This window comes from Herpailurus yagouaroundi, unplaced genomic scaffold (assembly GCF_014898765.1).
Source record: "Herpailurus yagouaroundi ecotype Mexico unplaced genomic scaffold, PumYag 182, whole genome shotgun sequence".
NCBI classification, from domain to species: Eukaryota; Metazoa; Chordata; class Mammalia; order Carnivora; family Felidae; genus Herpailurus; species Herpailurus yagouaroundi.
Window position 1 is genome coordinate 20830451 of NW_024412413.1, and position 18336 is coordinate 20848786.

Sequence of the window (18336 nt, forward strand, 5' to 3'; positions counted from 1 at the left end):
TTATAAAATGATTATATTCTTTGTAAATAGCACTAAGCTAATTGCCAAAGAAAAAGAAACAGAAGTTATGGGCAATAAAGCACCAAAGGACCATGGGATTATTTACTCTCTGGACAGTATTTTCACAGGAACTTCAGTGGCCTCCATCCTAAATTCTCTCTAGGTCTAAACTGATTGATTTAGATTAGATTTCCTGGCTTCATTTCCTTGTGATGACTCTGAATGTCAAAGTGTACCCTCAAGGGTAAACGGACTGGGTGAGAAGCAAACGTCTTATGTGCTTATGTACTGAGCAACTGCTCTCCTTCCCTGAACATAGACTTCTGATTAATTAAACCTGAGGAGAGATTCCTTTTTGGCTTTATCCAGATCCTATTAATTATCTCCCATCTTTCAGAAATAATAAACTGCCCTTACTTCTTCTGAATACTGTCCCCATCTTCACCCAAAGGTCCCTGGACTTTCTCTGCCTTTTCCATTTCCCTCCCACCACCACTCCCCAAGCCATCTTCTTGTTGACCACACCATCAATCTCTAAGTCCTTTTTTGTTTTTAAATGTTCACTTATTGAGAGAGAGACAGAGAGACAGAGAGACAGAGAGACAGAGAGAGAGAGAGAGAGAGAGAGAGAGAGAATGTGAGCAGGGGAGGAGCAGAGAGAAGGAGAGAAAGAATCCCAAGCAGGCTCCACACTGTCAGCACAGAGCCCAAGTGGGGCCAGAACTCACAAAACATGAGATCATGACCTGAGCCAAAACCAAGAGTCAGATACTTAACCAAATGAGCTACTCAGGCACCCCAGATCTCTAAGTTCTTGCTCAAGCCAGTTACTCTGTCCCTCTCTAAACCCAGCTCCCTTACCTTACCTGCACATCTACAGCCTATTAGAATCTCTGTAATCTCTGCCTTGTAACCAGATCGTTTACACACGACACAAATCCTTACTAGTTTCTGGCTTTTTAAAAAACCTTGCATTCCTGGAGACCTAACACAATGCTTTGCTTATAGAAGGCACTTAATAAATTCTAGTTGTTTACTTTGTTGAAACTCTTTTGGAGACAAACATTTTCTGGGGGTTTTCTAATAGACTTCATCAGGATGACTGCCTATCTCTTTATCCTTCTCAGTATAATTCACCGTCAGATTACTTTGAAAAATTAATTTCTCCACATAGAGCAGTAGCTACCAATACCAGCACCATAGGTTTTATATGGTGATTCCCAGTCTAGCTTGTTCAAGGATTACTGGGTATTTGCTATTGGTATCTGCAGTCACTAAACTATGCCTTGGGATATAGAGATGAAAATATAGTCCTTGTCCTCAAGGAACAAAATGTCTATTTGGGAAAGAGAACCAATAGACAAACAATCACAGTACAGTCTATAAAATCCTATGAGATCTTTGTACTAAGGGATATAAGAGGATAGACATGATCTACCTACTTCAGCTTTGCATGACAGGGGTTAGTAAAGGTGTTAAGTATCACAGAGCTTCCTTAAGAGATGATATCTGAACCTGCCTTGAAAGTTAGTCTGAAGACAGCAGAGACATTTCAGAGGAACCAGCATATGCAAAGGCACCGAGGCAAATGAGAGTACTGCAAATGGTTTGATACTTCTAAAAAAATTCCATAGGAGCTGCAGAGCAAGAGGCCAAACAAACAAACAAGGGCTGTATGTAATAATGGGCTTGCCATGCAAGGCCAAGGGATTGGACTTTAACCAGCAATTAGTTCCACAAACACCTTGCTATCTAGACTACACATTTAGGATTTCCAGGGAATAGCTAATTTTTCCAAAGAAGGAAACAATCATTTTGTGAATCATAATAGTATAAACAAGTTTAGCCAATCAATCTCTTTTTTTCAGTCAGGTAACAGAACAGGAGCTAAGAATATTATTTTGAAAACTGGAAGATACATGTTGCAATGACAGCAAAGGTGCCTTTGTGGGGAAAGAACTTGTCAGTGGAATACTCCCAGGCAGAAACTGACCAAGCAAATGGCTTTTCAAATGGATTGAGAAACCATGTGAAACAGTAACATCACTGGCTGAGAATCAAGACAAACTCCATGAAGCGTAACTACACTCTGAACACTCTCAGCAATGGTGGCATCCAGCTGTTTCATCACTGGATCCCTGCTGCTTGGCATATGGATGGACATAATAGGTGCTCAATATGTATTAGGTGAATGAATGGATGAAAGAATCCATCGATAAATATATCAACCCCTCTACAAAACTGATCATCAGTCAAATAGTTGAAATGCCAGGGGAAAAAAATAACTGAGCATAATGTTTGTAAAATTCTTGAAATGTTCATAAGAAAAGCAAAACTTCAATATAAAAAATGCATTTCTACACAAGCATGAACAAATTACCATAAACATTGGCTTGATGTGACTCACTCTGACTGGTACAGCCACGTAATCTGCATGAAATGAACCCAGAAATAATGGACACCAGTGAGTTGAGTTGGATGCCACAAAGCAGTTTTGTGAGCAATGAATGACACAGTAAGTGTCAGCTGTGTATTGTGGAAAGGGTCCCACACCAGGAATAGAACAAGGGATCTGAGTAAATCCACGCACACTGCACTGAAATGTCTTCCCAGGTGCTAATCAGGTCTCCAACCCTGGAGAGGACATTTAACTTCCCTGAGAGTCAACTTCCTTATATACGAAATGAGAGGGTTGATAACACATGCCTTAAGGTCCTTTTCTATGGTTAGTAGGAACATTTCAAAATGTCCCAGGGTAATCAGGCAGTAGTCATACACACAGGAGCTCTGTTCATGAAGGCTCACCATTATCACACTTTTCTGAATCTGATGTTCACGTCATGGTTATAGTTCCAGGGAAGGTTATCAAGGGCATGTATAGCCCACCTCCTAAGAATGTCTAATCTGTCTCCATTGCCTTAAAAATTACCATGCATCTAGTAAAAAATAGAGGTAAAATAACAGTTCATAATTTTCAATGGCTGGGGGAACCCAATGGGATTATCTAGCCCAAGCCCAAGGGAGCTGTTAGGAGTAGGAGTCTCATAGCAGTTGGTGCCTGAGGTTGCACTGGAACCCTGGGGTCCTGAAGACATCCCACTGTGACTAGCTGTCTTCTCTGTCTCCAGACACTGATTCCCTCTGACACTCACAGGAGGTCCCCAGTGGGAGACCAACAGGAAAAATGTAAGTAAATTCCTACTGCATGACAGTATGTCTGTTTTCTATAAGAATGGCTGCTGGTTCACACAAGCTGAAAGAAAGGCCACTCAGCAGATGCCTAATTAAGGGTCAAGGATTTCTATTAGAGACAAGGTCCACAAAACGTGTTATTATTTGTTTTTAACAATTTCTTGGATCTTCAGACTTAAGGGCCAACAGCTTCACTGGAGAATTAAATGCTACATAAAGGGAAGAATTTCCCCTTTCGTCTTACATTATTTTGGGGCTGTGATTTGGTTCTGCTCCAAAATTCTGCCATCTCCCTCTACCACCCAAGAGATATAACTTGCAACATAAACATTTATGACAGTCTGGCTAGATTATTATGCTACTGAGGACATGATTTTTTTTTTCCTGCAAAGCTGTCTAGTGACTATAGTCCTAAATGAATTCAATAGGGAAGCACAGATCAAAAATGCAACATTCAACACAGCTCATGAAGCATTTCTCCTATTTTATACAATGTAAGTTGCCAACTGAATAGCAAGTTCCTTTCAAAGTAGATCACCATAGCTGGTGTTAGAAGTGGTCTTGAATCTCTGTTAAAGAACAGTCCTCTCCCTAAGCAGCTTTATGTGGGAGTTGTACATTCCTCTTCTTTTCCTCTGTTTAAAAAAAAAAGGCTCATGGAGACATGGTAAAGGGACTGTATTAATTGTACTGGAAAAAGCAACAGAAAAAAATCAGCCAACATCCTTAATGATATGGTTCATCCAATTCCCCCACACCCCCAAAAAAAAGGCTGTGTTATAGAATCAAAGTTTTTACTTTGTAAAAATAGACACCATCAACTCCCCCTCTAAATACAAAGACCTTTTGGGTAGTAAACATGTCAAGATTTGAGGGCAGTCCAACCTAGACAGATCTAGAATGTCATTAATTAAAATGCAAAACTGATTCTATTTCTAGTCCTGGTAATCAACTATGGAAAACAGTTTCAATGACAAGAATGCCTGTAGAAGCATGAGGTTATATTTGTATTAATGGGGGCAATTTCTTCCCTCTGAACACTGAAGTTCAGCTACTAAACAAGAAGCTGTAACCAACTCTTCATTAGTTGTCAATTTTCACTGCCTGAGTTTCTAAGCATACACATATGAGTGCTCACATATAGCAACATATATAAAGCAGAAGTAGGAAAGAACACAGAGAGGAACAGGATAAAAATGGAATACTGATTTACAGTAGAAGCTGCAGATTTCAAATTAAACCACCCCCGAAAGAAACAGTAAGAGCACGGGTTTTAAGGATGGCTGTAATTAACAAGTGTGAAAAATGAATAAGTGCATCTACACCAATGTAGGTGCTTCTAGACCTATTTCAAATAACTACAATTTGCCAGAGTGGCAAGCAAAACCAGTTGCAAGGTACAGCAGCTGAATCAACACACAAATAAAATGTTGTGGTGACTTCATCACAAGAGGCTACTGGCTCCACTCAGCACAGCTTTTATCAGTTTTTCCTGCTGTAGTTTTCTATGCTGCCTTCAGAGACCCTGCAAAGGAATTAACATGACACCATGCTGTGAGACAAGGAAATGCCTTAGAATTCTCCCAATTCAAAGAAATTCCCAAAGGCGTTATCTGGAGGAGGGGTGTGAGAAGTGGGGAAATCCCTACAATAACAACAACAAAAAAAGCTAGCTAGAGAATGGTAAGCAATAGCTTAGGAATTTTGTTTCAGTCCTCTGAGCATGCTACAACTATTAAAAGTATATTCACAGAACGGTCCTAAGTAAACATTTGTGTATATACTTGCATATACCACACACACACACACACACACACACACACACACACACACACACACACTTCTGGCTGTATAGGCAAACATTCTGCTCAGCTAGATAAAGAAGCCTAAGGAATTCTCTTCTCTCAAAGCTGAAGTTGCTACTAATTAAAAGGAAATATATTTTTTCCAATGCATGCAAAATTGCTTGCAGTGTGAAATGCAGAGTCTATTTCCTTGACATACAAGCCGATTCTAACGCTTCCCATCTTGAGTACCTCAGGCTGTGTTGCCAGGCACCTGATAAAAATCCTTGCAATTGGAGGGATAAAAGAATAAGCAAGGTAAGAAAACACCGTTAAGGATGTAAGTAAACAAGTAAGAATGAAAGAATGATTCAAGGAAGCAGAGAAGTCTACCAGTCAGATTACAACATTGCTATGAGCTATAACTGAGTGTAGGAAAGAACGGATATTAGAAGAGCTAATCCAAACAATGCCAAAAGTATTTCAAACATTACTTAAGGATTCAGAGTTTACAGTCTGCAAGGATCCTAATTTTTTGTTGTGTTGCTGTTAACCTATTTGCTGGTTTCACTCTGAAACTGGACTGTCACATAAATATCTACAAATTCTTGCTCTTTATTTAAATGTATGCTTTCATATAAGAACCCTCCACCAAATGTATCTACTTTGAACCCAGGGAACAGAATGAAAGCATATGCCTGATGTCATCACCACTATTTTAAGAAAAATCCACACAGGCAGTAGAAATAAAAGTGGTGAGAATGAGCAAGACAGTTGAGGAACTTTATATTCCAATTCCCAATCAACAGGGGAAAGACCAGAAATTTCACCCCACCTTTTTTCTCTCATTTGTTACCAAAAAATCACATTTATTAGTGCAGTATCTTACAAATCACAGGCTGAATTACATTTGATCAGAACCCTCCCTAGAGTGAAATGGACCAGAATTAGAAATCCCATACAAAAATCAAATAAGACAACCCATCTTCCAGCCCAAGCTGGAAAAGAACTAAGCAGAAACACCACTGCGAAGCTTATTCTCTAGAATGCCAAAATAATTCAACACACCTGCTACCAAAAACAAAAAGAGAAGGACATCTCCCTGTGAAGAGAGGTACTCAGTCAACCACCAGTGAGATCTATACCAAATGTTCTCGGTTTCCTTTGGGCTACAGGAGGCAGCAAGCCAGTAATAGACCTCAAGTTGTGTTTCTGTCTGCAGCAAGGCTCAGGAGACCAGGTAAAAAATTAGGACACTATTCTCAGAGTGATGTCCTGGAATAAACAATCTGCCTGTGGATGCTGCAACACACATGTTCTTCCTCGGAAACCTGCTTATTTTCACTTAAAAAAGTCTAACCATTCCAGTAGCCTCAAAGCATTTTCTCTCCCAGCAGGAGGATGAAACTGTGTTGCCAACTCAAAAATGTTCCTGTCATCACTGCCCCACCAGCCTCTGAAAAGGATGTAAAATATGGTTTGCAAAGCAGGCACCCTGAGATTCCAAAGGAAAAAGGAAGCAATGAGGTCATGAATCACTCCATCCGCCAGTGCAGGATTCCTCCCGCCGCGAACGTTACTGCCCAAGTTGTGAAGCCCACAAGACACAGGGCCGGTCTGGACTCTCGGGGGGCAGGTGCTCCAAGTGCCACTGCCCACGGCAGACTCCGACATAACTCACGCGGGTGCTGTCTTCACCTGGAAAGATGGAATAGTTTGCTATGTGGGCCGCCCAGCCCCGGCCCTTCCGGATTCTGAGAGTGAACCTCAGCACACCAAGGATTCATCTTGCCCAAATTTGTCAGTCACCCTCCACAGATTCCCTGCACACTGCTGCAGTTTACCAGCGTGAACACATTCCCCTGGCTGCCGCTTCAAGGACAAAGAGAGAGTGCTTATGTTTCCATCAGAGCTGAGAAGCTCGGGTTTATGAAAAAAAGAAAAAGAAAGAAAGAAAGAAAAACAGTCCAGACAAATGAGCCCTGGCATTTTAGTTCTCTGGTTCACCCCAGACAACGGATCCATGAAAAAAGGAGAAACGCAGAGAGAAGGTCACTAAAGCTTAGCTGGGAAGAGAGGGAGCAAGCGAGCAAGAGCCTTCAGTTCACTGCAGCAGAGCAGCTCATTCAATGCAAGCACTTACCATAAAAATAGAAAGAGTCAAAAGAAGGAGAAGGGATCCTTCCTCAGTCTTAGGCAGAAAGAAATCCAGGCAAGTGCCTCGGGATGAGGCCAGCAAAGTGATGAAAGGCGATAAAACCGCCACACACAAGTCCGTTTCAGCCTCCCCTCGGCCCGCATGCAGTTGTTTGTGCTGTAAAAACCCTGAGAAGTCTGGAGCAGGACTCTCCCGAGAGCGAGCTGGAGTGAAAGCAGCCTGGTGGATTTCACCACCAGCTCAGAGCATCACGCCCAGGACTTGTCCTCCCCCAGGTGAAGGGGCGTCACGGTCGGGGGTGGCTGGGCACCAGGCTGGGGTTGGGAACGTGGGAAGAGGGGAGGAAAGGAGCTTCTTTGGAGTGGAAGGAACTGCCCGTGAGAATATCAGTATTCCATATCAGTTATTGCCGGCGACCAATCAGCCCAGCCAGCGAGAGCCCTGTCAGTGTGACAAGAGAGCATCAGAGACAGTGGGTTGAGAGACATAGGACAGCCCCCTGCTTCCAACAGAACTTTGGCAGGGTTGGCATCTCACTCTCCATTCAGTTGCTGATAATATTTGCTTGTTATTAAAAACAAGCTCCAAAGCCCCATAGTGACACCAGAAGGCTCAGGAAGTTTTCCTATGCATCCCACAGTATCTCTGCAAGAAGCCAGACTTGGAACCCACCCTAAATGAGGTCTGCTGGCATCTCCAGATCAGACAGCCTGATACTGGGCATGGAGAGATCACCCTGAGTACAGTAGAAGCACTTTGGACATAAGCTTCTTTATGGCCAAGGCACAGGATGTGAGGACCAGGCACTAGTCTCCCTATTTCACAAGTGAGAAATTGAGGCAGAAAAGGGTTAAAGGTCTCTCCAGAAATTTCTCCCTTAGTTTTATCATTTTCTTGTGCACTATATGCACAGGAGTCGTTGTCAGAGATGAATTCATCAAGATAGCTAAGAGTTCCTTTTGAGGTCTCTTAAGTCACCCGTAAGACAGGGAAAATGTGGTTTTGGGCATACAAACCTGTACAAAAGTTCACAGGCACACTGAAGTATGCGAAACTGTGCTAGACTAATAGAAGAGGCACAGGAGTCAGGGTGCCTGGGTGGCTCAGTTGGTTAAGCATCTGACTTCAGCTCAGGTCATGATCTCACAGTTCATGGGTTCAAGGCCCTCATCGGGCTCTGTGCTGACAGCACAGAGCCTGGAACCTGCTTCGGATTCTGTGTCTCCCTCTCTCTCTGCTCTTTCCTCTCTCCCTCTCTCTCAAAAATAAATAAAAATGTTTTTAAAAAATTAAAAAAAAAAAAAGGAAGAGGCAAAGGAGTGAATCCCTTCGTGGTGACTACAGACTAGAGAAAGTGACACTTTTCCTTCTTGCCTTTTTCCCCATTCTAACAATGAGCCTAAAAACTTAGCACATATATCTGAATTAATCTGTTTTTGGTCGTGACAATTAAATTAGATAGGGGCATAGGTTCTAAAGTTAAATGCCAGTCAAACTGAACTCCACACTAAAACTTCAGAACTTTTGAATCTGGGGAGACCGTCTTGGGTAACCTTTTTATCTCTGTAGAAAAGATGAATTCCCTTGCAGTAGCCAAGAGTTAATGGAAAGATACAAATGCTCCTAGGTTTGTTTTTCAGATGGCTTACATGATATAGAGTTTTTAATTTTAGTTCTGTCTTTACCTAGAAGTTGAAGTATCATTTGGATACTTTGTTGTGATTTCTACCCAGAGGCAAACTACTTTGGGGGACCTGAATACCACAGCTTAAAAGGAAGGGCTGGGCTCCAAGGAAGCAGTTAACTCATTACCCAAATGAGTCACAGCAGGAGGCCATAAAAATGTTCCACAAAGATGAACATAAGAAGATGAAATTTTTGAGAAGTATGGTTTGCCAGGGTAGTCCTATGTACATCAAATAAGGAAAACCTGGGACACAGAGTCCCAAATTCAGTTTCATTACTCACTTCAGTTCAACCACCAAACATTTAAAGAACAGCCAACCATGTTTCAGAGCTACAGAGATCCAAGTGGCAGGCCCTGCCTTCAAGAAGTTTATAGTCTCATGGGCCAATTTAAATCTTCTTTTCGATGTTTCAACACCATGGTTCTGGCCAAGACTGAAAATGTTCTATTTGAATGTCCCTTGAATAAAAAGCCAAGCCATGAGTTGGACTCTGGACTCAAAGTTCTATATTTGCCTAACAAGGTGTTTTCCATAACCAAAACCTTGGGAAATATAAATGTACACATTATTTTTTTAATCTCATTAAAACATGAAAAGGTTTTTAAACTAAATGTTTGCTTTTATCAGCATCAACAGCTTCTGACACTGTAAAAACATGGGCAGCATAACAAAGAATATATTTAATAAGGGAATATTATTTAAAGCTCACAAAGTAATTGAGATTAATACTGTTTATGGAACAGGTTCAATACCTTGAATATACAGGGTGATGATGAAGCATGAAAATGATAAAACTGCAGAAGTACAAATTACTTAGATTAAATAATTGCACATCTATGTAGCAATTAGGTCAATGAAAACGGGTACTCCAGTCACTTACTCTAATGCAATTAATTTTTTAAAGTTTGGCCACTTCTCCACCCCTCCCTCCTGAAGAGACAAGAGAACCACCTTACATTCCACATAGCAAAAAACACCCACTGAATTTTATAAAGGACAAAATATCCAAGTCAAATAAACTTGGGACAATTTCTGGGACTATATTTTGCTCCCAGGTATAACACCAGTACTTAATGCATAAAAGGTTCTCAATAAATGAGATGCGGCCAAATGTTAGACGGCTATTTGACTGGCCAAGATAATTTACCTAAAGTTATACAACAGCATGATTTAACACTTCTTTTCGAAGACTAGAAGGTAATTTGAATTATGTACCTATACCTGTCACTTGTTTTAAAAGAAAAAAAAAAAAAGAGGGAGACCTGGGTGACTTAGTTGGTAAAGCGTCCAACTTTGGCTCAGGTCGTGATCTCACAGTTCATGAGTTCAAGCCCCAGGTTAGGCTCTGTGCTGACAGCTCACAGCCTGTAGCCTGCTTCAGATTCTGTGTCTCCCTCTCTTTCTGTCCCTCCCTGTTCGTACTGCATTGCTCGCATGCTTTCTCTCTCTCAACAATAAGCATTAAAAAAAATTTAATAAATAAGAAAAAAAAGATAGTTTTAGTAAATTTGCTTCAGAAAAGCATGCTGACAGAGTTTTATAAAGTCTGAAAGACAAGGATTTGTAAAGCTCCATCTTTCAATGCCAAAATGATTCTACTTTCTGTAATCAGCCTGAAGAGACAAAGTAAAAATACACCTATTTTCTAGATCATCAAGAGGGTACATGGCCTTATACTTCCATTTTTAAAAAATTTTTTAAGTGTTTATTTTTGAGAGAGACAGAGCATGAGTGGGGTAGGGGCAGAGAGAGAGGGAGACACAGAATCAAAGCAGGCTCCAAGCTCTGAGCTGTCAGCACAGAGCCCGACATGGGGCTCAAACTCACGAACCGTGAGATCATGACCTGAGCCAAAGTCAGATGCTTAACCCACTGAACCACCCAGGCACCTGCATATACTTCCATTTTTGACATCAGGATCTATTAATGGAGATAGGAGAATCAAGAAATTTTAAGGAACATGCTGCCAACCAATGGTTTTAAAAACAAAGTCAAAATCTCCCTAAAGGAAAAGCTTGTCTCTGCCCTAACTTCTAGCAACCAGTAACTAACATATACTGAACCCTACCTTGTGCCAGACTTTTTTCAAGTGGCCTCACATGTCTCAGCCTTCACAGCACTCCCAGAACACAAATAGGATAATGTTCACTGCAGTAACTGGGGCTCAGAGAGGTTGAAGGTGCTTGCCCAGGTGGCAATACCAGTATATGAACAACCAGGACAGCCTCAAAATGCCTCTCTAATCCATGGAAACACAGGACTTGGACATAGAAGAGGACCCCAAAACCTTTTTGAAGGTTTTGTTTTGTTTTTTGTTTTGTGTGTGTGTGTGTGTTTTAATGTTTATTTATTTTTGAAAGAGAGCGTGCCAGAACACAAGCAGGGGAGAGGTGGGGGGAGGGCGGATGGGACAGAGGATCTGCAGCGGCTCTGGGCTGACAGCAGACAGCCAATGTGTAGCTCAAATTCAAGAACTGTGAGATCATAACTTGAACCAAAGTCGGACACTCAACCAACTGAGCCACCCAGGCACCTCTGTGTTTTGTTTTTTGCTGTTGTTTTAAGAGAGAGAGCTAGAAGGTAAGGGGCAGAGGGAAAGAAAGAATCTTAAGCAGGCTCCACACCCAGCATGGAGCCCCAATACAAGGCTCGATCTCACTACCCTGAGAGCATGACCTGAGCAGAAACAGTCAGACACTTAATGGACTGAGCTACCCAGACGCCCCCAAAATATTTTTGACTAAGCATGTCAGATTACTTGGGGACTCTTCCCACAGTGTTACATGAACTTGGGTGAAGTAGGAATGAGGCAAATCCATATTAAAGAAGAAACACTCATTTTTACCTCAGATTAAATTTAACCCTTTATACAACAGAAATGAATTCTTGAAGCTTGTAATTTGAAGAGCAAGCAGTTGGTATTTGTTGGTTTCTTTTTCCTAACTCTACCTTACATTACACTGAAAGTCAGGATGAGTGATCCCTAATTACTAGAAGAGTGGAGAGGATTCCAGAAAAGTGTGGGATTGGACATAAGCACTGCAGTGTAATCCCTTGTCTAATACCTCAGCTCTCCTTCAGCATGAAATGAAGGGAGAATAGGTTGCCCTGCCAATGTTTCCCTATCAGAGGTCACTCGATGAGTGAGAGTAATTTCCCCAAAGTGCTTAGTAGGCGGGCTTTCAAATAGGCAACAACAATTCCAAATACATAAAAGGTAAATAATCTGCAATACATATAGTCATCGCATCCAAGCCTTCAAAACTGCGTTTACACTCAGCATTTCTCAGCCAGAAGAATCCTATGGGGTCAACAATCACATCACACAGAAAGGATCCTTAAGATCACAGACCTAAACTTTTTCTCTCCTTCTTGAGGATAGAAAACTACATCAATGGTTAGCTTGAAGAGTCAGAATTGGGCTGAATCTGGGGAGAGCAAGGGGTGTGTGTGTGTGTGTGTACTAATGGAAAACCAACCAGTGTGTGCATCCAAAATCCAACTGGTGTGTCTCCACATCCAATTGGTCTTTAAGCCTCACTAATGTTGTTGCTACCATTCTCCTCAATGTATAATTAGGCATGATGGCCGGGTGAGGGCCATCTTCCTTCTCCTAAACTATTATAATAATCTCTGACTTGTCCCTTGTCCCAACCTGACTTTCCCTTACCAACCGCATTTGCTTTCTAAAACACAGCAAGTTTAATCATGTCACTGCCTCACTAACAAACCTGGCATGCTCAGGCCAAATACAGCACCTCCTGAGCCAGGAACTCAAGGCCCTTTGCAACCAGACTTCAATCTACCAGCATCATTTCCCACCATTCCTTCCCATAGATCCCGCGTTCTGTATACACCCAATTACCATGACAAAGGAATAGGGTATCTGAGGAAGAATATGTTTTTCCTAGAATAACCTTCTCTCCCTAGAATAATCCTTTAAAGCCCAGTTTACTATTATCTTCTTGGTGAAGCTTTCCCCAAATTCCCCAAAGTGACTTAATCACATCTTCCTCTCTATGTATGTAAATACCATTATTTCTAGTCTTTTATTATAGGTCAAGTAACATTGTGCTAAAATAATTAGCAGCTTTTAACATATTTGAGATCCTTTGATAGTCCCTGGCACACAATAGGTCAGAAGAGTCAGAATTGGGCTGAATCTGAGGAGACCAAGGGGCGTGTGTGTGTGTGTGTGTGTGTGTGTGTGTGTGTATGTGTGGTGAGCTCAATATATTCATGAGAGAGTCCATTTTTTATGCCTCTTTTTCACCATCAAAAGCACTCTGAAGAAAGCACAAATTTGTTTTCTGGAAGTCTGAAGAACTATAAGCTTATGAGCCATATAGATCTCCTCCTTCAGGAGTTTCTGTGGTTTAAGGCAAGGACCCTGAATTAGAATCAGTGGAGCCAAGTCCCAGCCCAGTCCCCTGTGTCACCTCAGGTCATCTCTTAACCTAAATGAGAAGAATAAAACAAGTTCTGCCTACCTGTGAGGGCTCTTCTGAGCCACAAATGAGGAACCATATAAAGTACTTTGCAAAGTATAAAACTATATGTTAGTAGGCAGAGTTACTGCCACTATCACTGCTTGATGATTGTTAATATCCCATCAAAGCCATCACAAAATTCAAGACCCATATCTTCTGAAAGGCCGCCTAGGAGGCCAGTGACTCAGCACTTCTTCATTCCAAGTGCCTTGTTCAATCCTACAGGTCTGCAGTTAGGGGCAATGGAAGAGTCAGAAGGTCCAAGCTCAGGTCCTGGAGACCCGGTCCCACATAGCGAGCTCCCTTGTCAAGGAAATGGGAGTCACCTCACTATGTTGTTGAACAAGATGGGGTATGATTTATATGCAGTATACATAAATGTATTATATTTACGAGTCTCTAATAAGCATTCCGTTGCTCATTGGGAAAAGTGAGCCATTTCTTCCTCATTCTACAGTATATGCACATACCCCAACTACTACCCTCCTTCTGTTTCTTGAACTCACAGAGCTCATTCCCACCACGTGGTCTATGTAATGTGTCTCCTTATTTGATTGCTGATTTAACATTTGTCCTCTAAACTATAAAATATGCTCCCTTCAGGCAAGGATGGTCTCTTGAACTCATGGTGTCCCCAAAGCCTAAAGTATCCATAATATGATAGGTACTCAGTATATATTTCTTGAATATTTACAGGACAACCAATGCTTGTATTAACTGTTCATATGCTTTCTACCATCCATATAAAGTTCCAATAATCCTTGACTATCGAGGAATTAAAACTCGGAGGTCACTTAATATAGTACTCAGGACCATACCACAATGTTCAAGCTTATATAGGTATTTAATAATGTATAACAGACATTAAGGTGGTATCCAGGGTCAGGGGGTACCTACATGTAATATGCCAACTCCTGCCCCATTAGAAACAGGAATTACCAAGAACTGCATGCTGATCCTCACCTATATAACAGGAACTGAAAAACTGAGCAAAAATGTTAAATTATGTTTATTTAATAAATCAAGAGATTTTATGGATCCTTATTTCACATTTTCCTTCTCCTTTTTAATGTTAAAATTGCTCTGGCCCAAGCTTATCCTGAGAAGAAGTTGACAAGGTCATTGATCTCTGAAGCATCAACTAGAACAAATAGTTTCAGAATACTAGGAGCCCAGGAATCTAGGCAATTTCTCTCTCCTCCCAGGGAGCTGCCTCGAAGGCAAGATATAGAAATCCTCTGGGCCTGACCACATCATCCCTGTTTCTGATTACCCAGCCTGAGAGGAGGCTTAATAAATAAATAACCATGGCAATCCTGTATAATGTATGAAGGTTATTTTCCAATGGTCATCTGGAAGGACATAGTTTTCAATTAGAGTACTTTCAATTAGCAATAGCACGCCAATCTACAAAACAGGCATATGGATTTGTCATTGGCAAGAAACAGAAACAGGTAGTTTTGTTAGAAAAAAAAGCCACCAAAGGAAAAAAAATCCTAGACTCAATACCAAACATATCTTTTTCTCCCAAATCTGTTCTTCCTCTGAACTTCCTTTTCTTCCCCCTTTTTTTCCATTTAAGAGCATCACTATCTACTCTGCTGCCCAAATGAAAGGACATTTATTGACTCTTACATGGAAGACTATTTGGGACCCTTTATAGGGTGTCTAGAAATCTCAGCATCATTCTTTAACTCATCTTGCCCATAGTCCCTCCTAAACATTTCTTCCATCCATCATCTCCCCATTTCCACCACCTCAGTCTCATTACCAATTCTCCCCTGGTCTAATGTGATGGTCTTAGAAGCTTTCTTTCTTTTTTAATGTTTTCTTATTTTCAAGGGGGGAGGGAGGAAAGGGCAGAAAGGGAGGACAGAGAGAATCCCAAGAAGGCTCCACACCATCAGTGCAGAGCCCATCACCGGGCTCAAAGTCACGAGCTGTGAGATCATGACTTGAGTCGAAATCAAGAATAAGATGCTTAACCCACTTAGCCACCCAGGTGCCCCCCTTTTTTAATGTTTATTTTTGAGAGAGAGAGAGAGAGAGAGAGAGAGAGAGAGAGAGCGCAAGCACATGTGCTTTCCTGACTCGTGTCTCACTCAGTTCAATCCATCCCTCACAGCCACCTAAGGATTTTTAAGTGAAAACACCATAATGCCCTCTCCCACTCAACACTCTTGCCTGATTCTTACCATGTACAGGATGAAGGATACCCCATAATCGTCCTCCTGTCATTCCTCTTGCCATCACTCCCCACTTGCCTCCTCCCATTCATCCATGTCCTAATAGCCTGGTTGGGATTCTCTCTCCCTGCCTCTCTCTGACCCTCCACCCATGTGTGCATGCTCACTCTCAAAATAAACAAACTTAAAAAACAATTTCCAGAGTCCTGGCACAAGCTTTTTCCATTGCTTAGAATTTCTTCTCCCTGCCTTCCTCCTGAACTCTTACTGAGTTCTCTTGAGACCCAACTCAAGCATCTCCCTCATCCTTGAAGCATTTCTAGATACACACTCCCTACATTCTAGAGTTAACCATTTCTACCTTATGGCACTGATCACGTGTTATTCTAATGGTCTTATTATTGGATTTCTTCAGGAAAGTCCTACTCCTGAGTTTTATTTACCTTTGTATCCCCAGAGGTGAACTCTCCCTGGACATACTCAAATAAATGGTAATAGGGAGATTGGGCTCCCCTGTGTATCTGTCTCATTAGAGCCTATGTTCCTTGAGTGATGTAAGAGTATCTTGTCCATCTGTCAAACCTCTCCACTTGTTGCAATGCCTGGTATATATGGATGCTCAGTGTGTATTTGTGGAATTGTTTTTAATATGATTGGGAAAAAACTTTCACTTCAAAAAATTTAAAAATCCCTGTGAGCTTATTTTTAATTAGCTCACTTTTTTATTTAAGAATTTTCCTTCTCCTTGAAATTACAGAACACCGCAAGCATTAATTTACTCCACAAAGATTCAATCTCTGCAACTCCTGGCTTTCAATGGTAACCCAACTAATTGGGGCACCTTGGGGACAATAAGGCATTCCAAACATACTTTCTACTTTGAATTGCCTGGCAGATGAAAGGCTATTGATTTTCTTGAGCAGAAGGACCTTCTTGGAGAAATTTCACCAGCATTTAACTTTGGAGGGGACAGAGCCCTGTGTTTCTATGTGCAGAATTTTACTCTTAAGAGCAGGGCTACCAATGGGCTGTGGCTGTTACTTGGAAATCCAGTGCCCCATCCAACATACAGGACCATTACAAGAAGGGATATGGATTGAGGAAATAGGGCAAGACCTAGGGCTTATAATAGACCCTCTATACCAGCCAAAGGATTATCTAATTTTCTCACCCACTCCCCCAACCTCACAGGAAATTAACTATGATGGACCTAAAGAACAGGAATAAAACTCCTCTTCGTGCATAGCTGCAATGGCCATTAGCACCTCAAGAACAGTCTCCCCTTGGTATGACTAACTGGGGAACATCTTCATTGGCAAGGAAGCCCACCAAAGCGATTGCAGACACCTGGCCAAGTCAGCTGGGGTGGGGGTCAGAAGAATACCTACATCTCCCATTCTCCCAATGTTGCTGATCCACAAGCAAAAAAAAAAAAAAAAAAAAAAAAATAAAGAATGAACCATAGTATTAGTGCTACAGATGTGGTTATCCTGCCTGCTTTTTTTTATACAATTTCTCCTCATTTCTCTGTAATCAATTTTGAGTTCTATTATTTGAGTTGAGAGGAGAAACAGAATGAGCATTTTAAATAACTAACATGTTCATATTTTGGTAAAATGAAAGTAGGCCATACACTGACCATTCTACACCTTCTTAGGAATGGATTTTTCCTTTTATGAATTTTTAAGAAGCCCTTGAACCTGTAACAAAAATAAATCTGTATCTCTGGCAGGAATGCAAAAGTCATACAGCCACGTTAGAAAACAGTTTAGTGGTTTCTTTAAAACACACTCTTATACTCTTACCATACAATCCAGCAACTGTGCACCTGTTTTTCCCCCCGAAAGAGTTGAAAACCTATGTCCACACAAAAACCTGTACACAAATATTTATAACCGCTTTATTCAAAATTGTCAACACTTGGAAACAACCAACATGTCCTTCAGTAGGTGAAAGCACAAAAACTGTGGTACATCCAGACAATGGAATATTATTCAGCATTAAAAAGAAATGGGCTATCAAGCCATGAAAAGACATGAAAGAAACTTAGATGTATATTACTAAATGAAAGAAGTCAATACTAAAAGGTTACATATTGTATATTTCCAACCATATGGCATTCTAGAAAAGGCAAAACTATGGAGATAGTTAAGATAAATGGTTGCCAGGTCTTAAGTGGAAGTAAGAGATGAATAAGTACAGAACAAAGGAATTTTATGGTGTAAAAATTCAATACTGTAATGGTAGATACACCATATATTTCATGGGTTTTGACAAATGCATGACATCGAGAGTGATCCCTCATGTTCACTATGGACTTTGGGTGATTATTATGTGTTAATTTAGGTCCATCAGCTTTGAGATGTACCACTGTGGTGTGTTATGTTGACAGTGGTTGAGGCAATCAATATGAGGGAAAAGGTATATGTGAATGCTCTGTACTTTTGCTCAGTTTTGTTGGGAACCTAAAACCTCCAAGACAAAGTCTATTTAAGTAAACAAAGAAAAAAAATCTCAGTCTCTCTGAATAGGTGGTTTGTTTTTTTGTCATTGTTGTTTTTGTTTTGCTTTTCCAAATTTCAGTTGTCTTATGAGATAGATACTTCTGGAAAATGAACTTTAAAGAATAAGAGAATGCTCCTTACCCCAAATAAAGTTAAGTTCTAAGAAATTCACTGTGACAAACACAGACAAATCACATGGCCCTGCCTTTATACCTCAGAATCCCAACTATGAACGTGATAACGGCTGTCATGTTCTGCTAATACAGTTTCTATTATCAAGGCCTAGAAAACCCGAACACTGGGAACATAATGTGAATTCCACTGAAAAATTTAA

General features: G+C 40.9%; 1 protein-coding gene across 4 annotated transcripts in view; it reads right to left on the minus strand.

Moving 5' to 3' along the window:
* Nucleotides 1–18336, minus strand: part of ANO4 (anoctamin 4) — a 421314-nt gene that overhangs the window by 341354 nt on the left and 61624 nt on the right. Inside the window, exon 1 of one of the 4 annotated variants that reach the window (XM_040491103.1) lies at nt 7120–7785. The exons of the other annotated variants lie outside the window; for them this stretch is intronic. The gene's annotated coding sequence lies outside the window, so the exon portion shown is untranslated. Of the gene's footprint in view, nt 1–7119; nt 7786–18336 lie in introns of those variants that run through there. 4 annotated transcript variants of the gene reach the window in all.